Source organism: Macaca nemestrina, chromosome 14 (assembly GCF_043159975.1).
Source record: "Macaca nemestrina isolate mMacNem1 chromosome 14, mMacNem.hap1, whole genome shotgun sequence".
Taxonomy (NCBI): Eukaryota; Metazoa; Chordata; class Mammalia; order Primates; family Cercopithecidae; genus Macaca; species Macaca nemestrina.
This window is the reverse complement of record NC_092138.1, coordinates 36,307,472-36,320,131: the sequence shown is the minus strand read 5'-3', so window position 1 is coordinate 36,320,131 and position 12,660 is coordinate 36,307,472. Positions and strand designations below refer to the sequence as shown.

The 12,660-nt window shown below is 43.7% G+C and overlaps 1 long non-coding RNA gene and 2 pseudogenes across 1 annotated transcript in view; 1 reads left to right on the top strand and 2 right to left on the bottom strand.

Moving 5' to 3' along the window:
• Positions 1–3,989: 3,989 nt before the first annotated feature.
• LOC139355362 (large ribosomal subunit protein eL33 pseudogene) lies at positions 3,990–4,765 on the bottom strand (annotated as a pseudogene).
• A 4,237-nt stretch (positions 4,766–9,002) lies between these two features.
• LOC105489142 (uncharacterized) overlaps positions 9,003–12,660 on the bottom strand; it is a 28,536-nt gene continuing 24,878 nt past the window's right edge. The window contains exon 4 of the long non-coding RNA XR_011612543.1: positions 9,003–9,235. This is a non-coding gene — a long non-coding RNA (uncharacterized lncRNA). The remainder of the gene's footprint in view (positions 9,236–12,660) is intronic.
• Positions 9,226–11,018, top strand: LOC105489141 (E3 ubiquitin-protein ligase RING2-like; annotated as a pseudogene).

The window sequence follows — 12,660 nt, the reverse complement described above, 5'->3', positions numbered from 1 at the left end:
TGTATTATGATAATTCCAGTGTCTGAATTTTTTTTTTTTTTTTTTGAGACAGAATCTCACTCTGTCACTCAGGCTAGAGTGCAGTGGTGTAATCTTGGCTCACTGCAACTTCCCTCTCCAAGGTTCAAGCAATTTTTGTGCCTCAGCCTCCTGAGTAGCTGGGACTACAGGTGTGCACCATCACAGCTGGCTAATTTTTTTTTTTTCTTGAGACGGAGTTTTGCTCTGTTGCCCAGGCTGGAGTGCCGGAGTGCAATGGCATGAACTCGGCTGACTGCAACTTCTGCCTCCTGGGTTCAAGTGATTCTCCTACCTCTGCCTCTCAAGTAGCTGGGATTACAGGCGCCTGCCACCACACCTGGTTAATTTTTGTATTTTTAGTAGCGATGAGGTTTCACCATGTTGGCCAGGCTGGTCGTGAACTCCTGACATCAGGTGATCCACCCATCTCAGCCTCCCAAAATGCTGGGATTACAGGCGTGAGCCACCATGCCCGGCCTTTTTCAAGTTCTTTTTTTCTGCTGCCTGATGTTTATGTTGTGTATCATCCATGGTGTCTTTTCATTTTGCCCAAGCTGGACTCAATCTCCCAGGACTCAAGAGATCCTCTTTAGCTTCTCAAGTAGCTGGGACTACAGGTGCATGCCAGCACACCCATAGTGTCTTGTTTCTTTGTGTGTTTACTTTTTGTTCTTGAAAAAGTATTTATGAGAAAAAGTACTTGTGGCTTCTTTTGGAGAAGATCTTTGTTTGCTTCTGCTAGGTGCCTTGAAGCCCTTCCAGTCTGAGACTAGCTTTCATGGGTTGAAGTTCGTTGGGTCAAAGCAAATGCAGGTTACAAACATGGGCGAAAGCTGCCCAGTGACCACATCTACTCAAAGATGGGATTTTATTTATTTATTTATTTGTTGAGACAAAGTCTCACTCTTTTGCCCAATCTGGAGTGCAGTGGTGCAATCTCGGCTCACTGCAACCTCCCAGGTTCAAGCGATTCTGCTGCCTCAGCCTCCTGAATAGCTGGGACTACAGGCATGCTCCACCATGCCTGGCTAATTTTTGTATTTTTAGTACAGATGGGGTTTCATTAGTTGGCCAGGCTTGTCTTGAACTCCTGACCTCATGATCCGCCAGCCTCGGCCTCCTAACGTGTTGGGATTACAGGCGTGAGCCACCACACCCGACCAAAGATGGAATTTTAAAAATGTTCCTTGCCTCCTCCCCACTCCCATTATAGTCAATGCAAAAGCAACCTTTCCCAATGTTCTGAGATGCTGGTCCACCTTCACTCTTAGGGCATAGCCTATGGAGTCCCAACTTAATATAGAAAGGGTCATCTAGTAGCGTTTTTGCCATGGAAAGCCCTAGACATTGGATGCTGTTTCCATGGATGCTGTTTCCATGCCCTGTAAGGCTACCAAAAACAACTAGATGTTGCCTGACTGGCAGATATCCTCAGGGCAAGAGTAGCTTTTGTGCTCTTCTGTTCCATTTGCTTCTCTGGGTTCTCACATTCTCTTAGCCTTTACCCTAATAATTTTTTACTATCAACAACTTGATGTTTTGGGAAATGTGCCTTATATTTTATTCAGTATCTTTATTTTGTTTTATTTTACTTTTTTGTTTTGTTTTGAGATGGAGTCTCACTCTCTCACGCAGTCTGGAGTGCAGTGGCACAATCTCCGCTCACTGCAACCTCCGCCTCCTGGGTTCAACCGATCATGCTGCCTCAGCGTCCTGAATAGCTGGGATTATAGGTGCCCGCCACCACGCCTGGCTAATTTTTGTACTGTTAGTTGACACGAAGTTTCACCGTGTTGGCCAGGCTGGTGCTGAATTCCTGACCTCAGGTGATCTGCCCGCCTCGGCCTGCCAAAGTGCTTGGATTACAGGTGCAAGCCACCGTGCGCAGCCTGTTCAGCACCTTTAGTCATTATCATTGGGCACATTGGTTGAATAAACCAGCCTATCATAACTGGAAATAGATGTTTGACATTTCACTCATTTTCTTCAGTCTGTTTATTTTATATCTGAAGATACATTACTGAAGGCTAAGTTCCTATATATTTTTTTGGTTTTTGTTTTGTTTTTTGAGATGGAGTCTCGCTCTGTGACCCAGGCTGGGGTGCAGTGGCACGATCTCAGCTCACTGCAACCTCCGCCTCCCTGGTTCAAGCAATTTTCCTGCCTCAGCCTCCTAAGTAGCTGGAATTACAGGCACGTGCCACAACACCTGGCTGATTTTTGTATTTTTAATAGAATTGGGGTTTCACCATGTTGGTCATTGAATTTTGATAGAGAGATAGCCAAAGTCAGACTGATTTTCCTTATCTTTTTTAGTTGACACGTTCTTTTTATATGGATAGGCCATTTTTTTCAGGGTCAGACATGGAGAAGATTTACTGTAATTAGTCTCTTAGCTATTGGGTCCCTCTCCCACTAGCTAAGTAGGAAAAGAACAACCCCCAACTTCCAGGGAGAATACAGGAAATCAGCTAATTTTTTTGTGTTCTAGTTTTCTCTGTTTTAGTGTTCACATGTGCATATACACATAGACATGATTGACGATGCAATATGGGTGATTATGGACATGCATTATTTACCATGTCCCCACTATGTGCCTTAAACTCTGCTGTGTGCTTGATTTATACCTTTGGATATAAGTTCTTGGACTTATGAAGCATATAGTCAATTAAAGAGCTAGATTTTCGAGAATAGTGAAGCAACCTATTTTTTTCTTTTTAAGAGAGGGTCTGGTTCTGTCACTTAGTCTGGAGTGCAGTGGTGCCAATCATGGCTCACTGCACCCTCGACCTCCTGGGCTCAAGTGACCCACCCGGGCCTCCCATAGTGATAGGCATGAGCCACCACACATGGCCAAGCAACTGTTATTTAATTAGAATTGTCATAAGTGCAGCCGTGACAAAGTACAGAGTGTTATAAAAGTATAAAACAGAAAGACATAACCTAATTTGGGAGATTTGGGTAGGTTTCAATGAATAAGTTACAAATTAATGAGAGAACTGAAGGAGGAACTGGCTAGGTGAAAAGTTGTGAAGTGAGCCTTGTGGGCAGAGGGAATGTAATGTGCAAAGGTCCTGAGATTGAACAGAGCTCGAAAACTTACAGGAATTGAAAAAAGGTTAGTGCTGTTGCAGCATTCTGAGCAAAGAGGAGAGTTGCCAAGATGAATCTGGCCACATCATATAGGACTTTGTGGGCAATGTTAAAGAACTGTGACATTGGCTGGGCACGGTGGCTGATGCCTGTAATCCCAGCACTTTGGGAGGCCCAGGCGGGTGGTTCACATGAGGTCAGGAGTTCGAGACTAGCCTGACCAACATGGTGAAACCCTGTCTCTACTAAAAATACAAAAAAATTAGCGGGATGTGGTGGCTCACACCTGTAGTCCCAGCTACTCAGGAGGCTGAGACAGGAGAGTTGCTTGAACCCAGCAGGCAGAGGTGGTAGTGAGCTGAGATTGCGCCACTGCACTCCAGCCTGAGTGACAGAGCAGGACTCCCTCTCAGAAAAAAAAAAAAAAAAAAAAGGAATTGTGACCACATCATCCTGATAATATAATTATTAGAATTTTTTTTACAGTAGTAAGTTTTTTAATCCACTGAAAAATACAAGAGCACAGGCCAGGTGTGGTGGCTCATGCCTATAATCCCAACACTTTGGGAGGCCGAGGCAGGTGGATCATGAGGTCAGGAGTTTGAAACCAGCCTGACCAGCATGGTGAAACCCCATCTCTCCGAAAATACAAAAAAATTAGCCGGGCATGGTGGCGCGTGCCTGTAATTCCAGCTACTCAGGAGGTTGAGCAGGAGAATTGCTTGAACCCGGGAGGCGGAGGTTGCAGTGAGCCAAGATCGTGCCACTGCACTCTAGCCTGGGTGACAGAGCTAGACACCCTCTCAAAAAAAAAAACAAAACAACAAAAAAAACAAGAACACAAATCTACATTTATTTATTGACTTTTCATTAGTTTAAAACCTTGAGGGGTCCAGCATCACTCGGATTCTGTGTCCAATAGCCTTAGCAGGGAGATTGCTTCGGAATTTGCCACGAATCAGGTCACTGTTTCCGTGGGCCCAAGTTACCTTCTCCCAGATTACTCTGGTTTTGTTTGGTTTGCCGCCAGGAGTCAATGTATTGTTCTTTGCTTTGTATACATAAGTGCATCTCTTGCCCAGACAGAATTCTGTTTCATCACGGGCATAAACATCTTCAATTTTAAGAAGAGCTGTCTGCTCCCTTTGGTTCTGGAGACGCCGCTTATAGCCGGCAAAAATGACCTTGGACCACAGCTTTCCAGACATAGTTCCTTTTAGAAGTCCTGTTCCCAGCAGACCTCCACAGGAACCAAGATGGTGGGAAGAAAATTATTAGAAATTTTTTAAGCCAGGGGGAGATGTGCTCAAATTATGTTTTTTTTGGTGGTGTTTTTTTGAGATGGAGTTTTGCTCCTGTTGTCCAGTCTGGAGTGCAATGGTGCAGTCTCGGCTCACTGCAACCTCCTCCTCACGGGTTCAAGCGATTCTCCTGCTTCAGCCTCCCAAGTAGCTGGGATTATAGTCATGCACCACCATGCCAAGCTAATTTTGTATTTTTAGTAGAAGTGGGGTTTCTCCATGTCGAACTCCTGACCTCAAGTGATCCACCCACCTCAGCCTCCCAAAGTGCTAGGATTACAGGCATGAACCACAGTGCCCAGTCAAATTTTGGTTTTTATAATGCAGTATTACTTAGCTGAAAATGGAGGATGGGCATGGGCACAAGTGGAAATGCAGACCCCAGTGAGATGACTGAGAGTCTAGCAAAAGATGAAGGCATTTGATAGTGAAGTCTAAAGAAGTGTATAGATTCACAAAGCATTTAAAATGTAGCATCAGGCCGGGCATGGTGGCTCATGACTATAATCCTAACACTTGGGGAGGCTGAGGTAGGAAGATTACCTGAGTCCATGAGTTTGAGAATAGCCTGGGCAACATAGGGAGACCCCCGTCTCTACAAAAAAATAAAAATATTAGCCAGGTGTGGTGGTGTGTGCCTGTACTCCCAGCTACCCAGGAGGCTGAGGTGAGAGGATCACTTGAGCATGGGAGGTTGAGGCTGCAGTGAGCCATGATTGTGCCACTGCACTCCAGCCTGGGTGATGCAGTGAGACCCTATTTCAAAATAAAATAAAATAAATTAAAAGGTAGGATCCTGGGAGTATGGGGATAAATTTGATATGATGAGATGATCAAGAGAGCTGCCGTACTTTTCTGAAGGAATCTAGGTTCCTCTTACTCCTCCCAGGAAAACAAAAGATTTATATTTTCTTTCTGGAATAAGGCTTTATACTATTCAGGAAGCAGAAAGTAAACATTGAAAGTTTGGTCAACATGACACATAATCTAGGCAAACATAGTTGGAGGAAAGAGGGAAATGCCTATAAAAGGAGCTAAGTAAAAGTTGTACAGCTCTGGGGGGCTTTTTGGGGGAATCAAAGGAATTAGAGGAGTTTCTGTTGAGGATCTACTTTTTGGACTCAACCCATGGCTGTGCTCCCCTGTGTCCTCTCACCCTTCCTGGGTCTCATGGGTCACCCTGGTTTCTGAGACCTAGCCTCCCATGGTCTGACCCTCACCACTGTCACCTACATCCCCTTTGTGAACCTTGGGATTGAGGTCTATCTACTTTCAGCCTCTGAGGCCAAACCACAGTGCCTCTTGTGTTTCCTGGTTAATAGCTATCAGTTATTGAACACCACACTCCATACCATCCGCTTTACTCTGCATGGAAGCTATCCCATATCACGTTTAATCCTTCTAACAACTTTGAGGAAGATTTATTATCATTCTGCATTTTAAGATGAGGAAATGTGGAAAAATGAAGGTCAAGGAGTTTAAATGTCTGGCCCAAGTTAATAATTCCTGTAATTGGCAGATCTGAGATTCCAACGCTGATCCACCCCACTCCACAGCCCTGACTTTACAGGGTACTGTGTCTGGTTTATCCTCTCTGCTTCACCTCAATCTTAACTCTGCCTAAGATTTGTGAGCCTGTCTGGAAACATCACTTGAATTTCTGATCATTTCGTTTGCCTGGCAGTGTTGAGAAGTGGGGCCTATAAGAAGTGATTGTGTCATGAGGGCTGTACTCATGAATGGATTAATGCCATTATCTCTAGAGTGGGTTAGTTATTAAGGGGGTGGGCTTCTGATATAAAAAATTGAGTTGGGGCCAGGCACGGTGGCTCACGCCTATAATCTCAGTACTTTGGGAGGCCGAGGTGGGTGGATCACCTGAGGTCAGGAGGATATGGTGACCAATATGGTGAAACTCCCGTCTCTACTAAAAATACAAAAGTTAGCCAGGCATGGTGGCGTCTGCCTGTAGTCCCAGCTACTAGGGAGGCTGAGACAGGAGAATTGCTTGAACTCGGGAAGAAGGGGTTGCAGTGAGCCGAGATTGTGCCACTGCACTCCAGCCTAGGCGACAGAGAGATATTCTGTCTCAAAAAAAAAAAAGAGTTGACACCACTTCCTCTCCCTATCTCTTGCCCATCCAACAAGGCCCTCATTGGCACCTTGATATTGAACTTCCCAGCCTCCGGAACTGTGAGAAATAAATTTCTTTTTAAAATAAATTACCAGTTGGTGGCATTCTGTTATAACAATACAAAGCAGACTAAGAGAGCTTGCCATTCTTGTACTGCGTCCTGATTCCTTCTAACTTTGCCATGATGGCACACAGGAAGAGCCAGAGTCCAGTCTCTGAGAAAACAATTTCTGTCAATGTAACTTTGATTGGGACATTTAGGGCAAGAGGATTAATTATTGGGCAGCTTTACTGCTTAGTTTACTTTTCTTTTTAAGACAGAGTCTCACTCTGTCACTCAGGCTGGAGTGCAGTGGCGTGATACTGGCTCACTGCAACCTCCACCTCCCGCCACCTAATCCCGGTCCTGCTTAGTCTGCTTGATTATTCATTATTTTTCTCTTAAGTCTTTTCCTGTATGCTTGGTTTTCTTCAATACCGTTTTGATTAAAGCCACTTTTTGTTTCACTGCTGTTTTTCTCTGAATGTGAACGCAGAAATATGTGTTAGGTTTATATATGCAGCTGTTTATTCCTGCATTATCTTGTATTGGTAAAAATCTGAAATAAACTACATGTCCATATTGAGTCTGGTTAAATAAAAGATGATAACATATAGCCCAGAGTGGTGGCTCACGCCTGTAATCCTACCACTTTGGGAGGCTGAGGTGGGCTGATCACTTGAGCTCAGGAGTTCAAGACCAACCAGGCCAACATGGTGAAATCCCATCTCTACTAAAAATACAAATATTAGCCGGGCATAATGGTGCATGCCTGTAATCCCAGCTACTCTGGAGGTTGAGGTAGAAGAATCGCTTGAACTCGGGAGGTGGAGGTGAGCCGAGATTGCGCCACTGCACTCCAGCCTGGGCGACAGAGTGGGACTCCATCTCAAAAACAAACAAACAAAAAAAATTAGCCGGGTGTGGTGGTGTGTGCCTGTAGTCTCAGCTACTCCAGAGGCTGAGGTAGGAGGATTGCTTGAGCCCTGGAGGCAGAGGTTGTGGTGAGCCAGGATTGCATCGCTGTACTCCAGCCTGGGCAACAAAGCAAGGCCCTGTTTCCAAAGAGAGAGAGAGAGGTTATTGGACTTTAGATTGATTGGAGCTTCGAGATTTTTGTTATTTTTTTTTAGTTTTCTTTACCACTTAAAAAAAATATTACCATTGAGAGCAAGCTTATTTTAAAATTAGATTTGTTTGTTTGTTTTTGTTTTTGTCTTGAGACGGAGTTTTGCTCTCGTCACCCAGGCTGAAGTGCAATGGTGCAATCTCAGCTAATTGTAACCTTCATCTCCTGGGTTTGAGAGATTCTCTTGCCGCAGCCTCCCAAGTAGCTGGGATTATGGGCGCCTGCCACTACGTCCGGATACTTTTTTTTTTTTTTTTTGAGACTCTGTCTCGCTCCGTCTTGAGACAGAGTTTTGCTTTTGTCACCCAGGCTGAAGTGCAATGGTGCAATCTCAGCTCACTGCAACCTCTGCATCCTGGGTTTAAGTGATGCTCCTGCCTCAGCCTCCCGAGTAGCTGAGATTACAGGCATGCATCACCACGGCCGGCTAATTTTGTATTTTTAGTAGAGAGGGGGTTTCTCCATGTTGGTCAGGCTGGTCTCGAGCTCCTGACCTCAGATGATCCGCCCATCTTGGCCTCCCAAAGTGCTGAGATTACAGGCGTGAGCCACTGCACCCGCCTGCCACTACTTTCATTGCCGACAACCACAATTACTTTTGCACCGACTACACCTAGCAGCTACTGTTTCTAACTTACATATCTAAAAGTATTGGTGCAGGTCTCAATGGTACGATTTATTCAATGACATTAATATGCAAAGGGTTTTGTGTTTCTGTAGTGCAGTGAGTTCTCAAAGGACATTGTCAAAATCTCTAAGGAGATTAACCCAAGTTTGTGGGCTGTTTCTGGGATTTCCAAAATTTAACAGGCACTGGGGTACAGAAGAAAAAGCATAAAGGTTGAAGCTGATAGACGTGGGTACAAACCCTAATTCGTCTCTCAGCTAGTTTCAAAACAGAAGCAAAGTTAAACTGTCTAGGCTTTATTTTCTCATCTTTAAAATGGGGAAAGAAATATTAACTCAGAGGGTTGTGGGGAGACCTGAACTAGAGTATGCCGGTGGAGCAGCTGGTGAATGGAAGGTGCTCAAGTCCGCAGGTGTGTCCTCACTCCCTCCAGTAACAAAACAGTGCAGTAGGCCTGCCACACTTGCAGTTTACATCCTAGATCCGACCAACTGCAGATCAAAAATGTTCAGAAAAAATAAAAATAAAAAGCAAGAATACAACAATAAAAATTATACAAATAAAAAAACAGTATCACAACCATTTAAATAGCACTTACATTGTATTAAGGTATTATAAATAACCTAGAGATTTAGAGTATTTGGGACATACAAATTTGACACCATAGTATACGCACCAGAGTATATTAGGGACTTGGACATGGGCAGATTTTGGTATCCGTAGGGAAATAGGCGGGTGTCCTGAAACCCTGGAGGCTTGTGTTAAAATGCTGTTTGCGGCTGGCCATATTGTGCGGCTGCGCCGGCGGCCGCGGCGGCTGATAGTCGAGTCTCGCTCTGGCTTCGGCCAGCGGAGCCCCGGGCTGAGGCAGGAGCCTCAATGTCTCAGGCTGTGCAGACAAACGGAACTCAACCATTAAGCAAAACATGGGAACTCAGTTTATATGAGTTACAATGAACACCCCAGTGACTCTCTTACAGGAGACAGTAACACATGGCTTAGAAATTGTGGTTTCAGCTGGGCGCGGTGGCTCACGCCTTTAGTAATCCCAGCACTTTGTGGGGCCGAGGCGAGCGGATCACGAGGTCAGGAGATCAGGACCATCCTGGCTAACACGGTGAAACCACGTCTCTACTAAATATACAAAAAATAAGCCGGGCATAGTGGCGGGCGCCTATAGTCTCAGCTACTCGGAACGCTGAGGCAGGAGAATGGCGTGAACCCACGGGGCGGAGCTTGCAGTGAGCAGATATCGCCACTGCACTCCCACTTGGGCAACAGAGTGAGACTCTGTCTCAAAAAAAGAAAATAAAAGAAAAGAAAAACAGAAATTGTGGTTTCACCTCGAAGTCTACACAGTGAATTAACGTGCCCAATTTGTTTGGAAATGTTGAAGAACACCATGACTACAAAGGAGTGTTTACATCCTTTCTGTGCAGACTGCATCATCATAGCCCTTAGAAGTGGCAACAGAGAATGTCTTACCTGTCGGAAAAAACTAGTTTCCAAAAGATCACTAAGGCCAGACCCAGACTTTGATGCCCTCATCAGCAAAATTTATCCAAGTCATGATGAGTATGAAACTCATCAAGATAGAGTATTAGCCAGGATCAGCAAGCACAATAATCAGCAAGCACTCAGTCACAGCATTGAGGAAGGACTGAAGATACAGGCTATGAACAGACTGCAGCGACGCAAGAAACAACAGATTGAAAATGATAGTGAAGCAGAAGATAATGGTGACACTTCACACTGTAGTAATGCCTCCACACATAGCAATCAGGAAGCAGGCCCTAGTAACAAACGGACCAAAACAACTGATGATTCTGGGCTTGAGCTTGATAATAACAATGCAGCAATGGAAACTGATCCAGTAATGGATGGCACTAGTGAAACTGAATTAGTATTTAGGCCTCATCCCACACTTACAGAAAAAGATGACAGTGCACAGACAAGACACATAAAGACTTCTGGTAACGCCACTGTAGATGACTTATCCAAGTATCTGGCTGTGAGGTTAGCTTTTAAAGAACTTCGAAGCAGGGCTGGGCATGGTGGCTCACGCCTGTAATCCCAGCACTTTGGGAGGCTGAGGCAGGTGGATCACCTGAGGTCGGGAGTTCAAGACCAGCTTGACCAACATGGAGAAACCCTGTCTCTACTAAAAATACAAAATTAGCTTGACGTAGTGGTGCACGCCTGTAATCCCAGCTACTTGGGAGGCTGAGGCAGGAGAATCGCTTGAACCCAGGAGGCGGAGGTTGCAGTGAGCCGAGATCGCATTATTGCACTCCAGCCTGGGCAACAAGAGTGAAACTCCGTCTCCAAAAAACAAAAAAACTTCGAAGCAAAGGTGAATCAAACCAGATGAACCTTGATACAGCCAGTGAGAAGCAGTATAACATTTATATAGCAAGAGCCAGTGGCCAGTTCACTCTATTAAATGGCTCTTTTTCTTTGGAATTGGTCAGTGAGAAATACTGGAAAGTGAACAAACCCATGAAACTTTACTACGCACATACAAAGGAGCACAAGTGAGCTTTTAAAAACCAATTGTGAGACTGAACTTTTTTATAGCCCATTTATTTAATATTAAAGATGTACTAGCATTACTTTTATGGACAGATCTTGGATATGTTGTTCAGTTTTCTTTCTGAACCAGACTTGTTTACGCTATTCAAAAATTTTCCCCTTAAGATTTCCTTTTTGGAAGGGACTACAATTATTCAGTACTTTTTTCTTTTCCTTAAAAAAAAAAAATTTAAAGTTTCTTGTGGTTTTTTTCCCCACAAAGTGTGGTTCCATTTTGAGCACCCTTTGATCCAGGAATTTTTCATAGTTTCTGTATTCTTAAAGATTCAGTTAGCTGTCCTTTTCTCGCTCCCCTCAAAAGATTTTAGTCATACAGAATGTTAAATATTATGTATTCTGACTCCCCCCCCCCCCCCCCCGCCGCCGGAGTCTTGTATATTTGTAGTTTTCTATATAAACTGTAGTATCTTCATGAAGACCCAAGGCTCAAATTTACTGCCTGAAAAACAATTCTCATAGGATTATTCTTTTCATGGCATTTTCTTCCATAATATCTAATTTTAAAAAGAAGTTCTTTATGAACTTAGTGTCCATTGTCATGCAATGTTATTTTTTTTTTTTCCATTCTTTTTCCCCATAATTTTGGAATTTCTGGTCCTGGAAAGAATCAAACAAAATCTTAAGTCCCATGAGAACTTGATTCAGTGGCAGATTTTGCTGAAGAAAGAAAAATTAAATTGGTAGTAAAATATAGTCTTCAAGTATTAAAAAAATGCTCTTTGCTGAGGGAAAACCCTGGATTAGTTTGTTAGGGTGCATCTAATTTTTTAATGTGACCATTAGATGGCAGCATTCAGGCGGGATTTCCTGTATCAGACCAAACAGGCTTCTCCCCTCTCCCCACTTCTACCAAAAACACAAAAACAAGCTATCCTTCTGAATGCCTCAGTTGGAACAGCAATTGAGGGATACTGTTTAGGAATGCAATTGCCAGGGGCAAAACTAAAAGAATTCTACTAGGTAGAGGAGGGGAATAATAATAAGAGTTGATAGTATTTACATATACTAGGCATTCACTGTTCTAAGCCCTTTTACATATGGTAACATAAAGAGTAGGTAAACACATTAACAAACCTCCAGTTCGCAACCCCCCTCTGATATAGAGGGGAACTATAGATTTTTTGTTGTTGTACAGACAGGTCTCACTCTCACCTGGGCTGCAGTGCAGTGACATGTGATCGTAGCTCATTGCAGCCTCCAACTTTTGGGCTCAAGCAATCCTCTTGCCTCAGCCTGCTGAGTAGCTGGGACTACACCGTGCTGGCTATTTTTTATTTTATAATAAAATAATAAAGTACATAATATATATTTCATATTGTTAAATATAATATTTATATTATATATAAATATAACATTTATATATACATATAATGTAATATTAACGTTTAATATAATTAAAATATAATATTTACATAATTATAATATAATATAATAAGGCTGGTCATGGTGGCTTATTCTTGTAATCCCACCACTTTGGGAGGCCGAGGCGGGTGGATCACTTAAGGTCAGGAGTTCGAGACCAGCCAGGCCAACATGGTGAAACCCTGTCTCTACTAAAAATACAAAAAATAGCTGGGTGTGGTGGCAGGCACCTGTAATCCCAGCTACTCTGGAGGCTTAGGTAGGAGAATCACTTGAACCCAGGAGGTGGAGGTTGCAGTGAGCCGAGATCGCGCCACAGCACTCCAACCTGGGTGACAGAGCAAGACTCCATTTCAATAA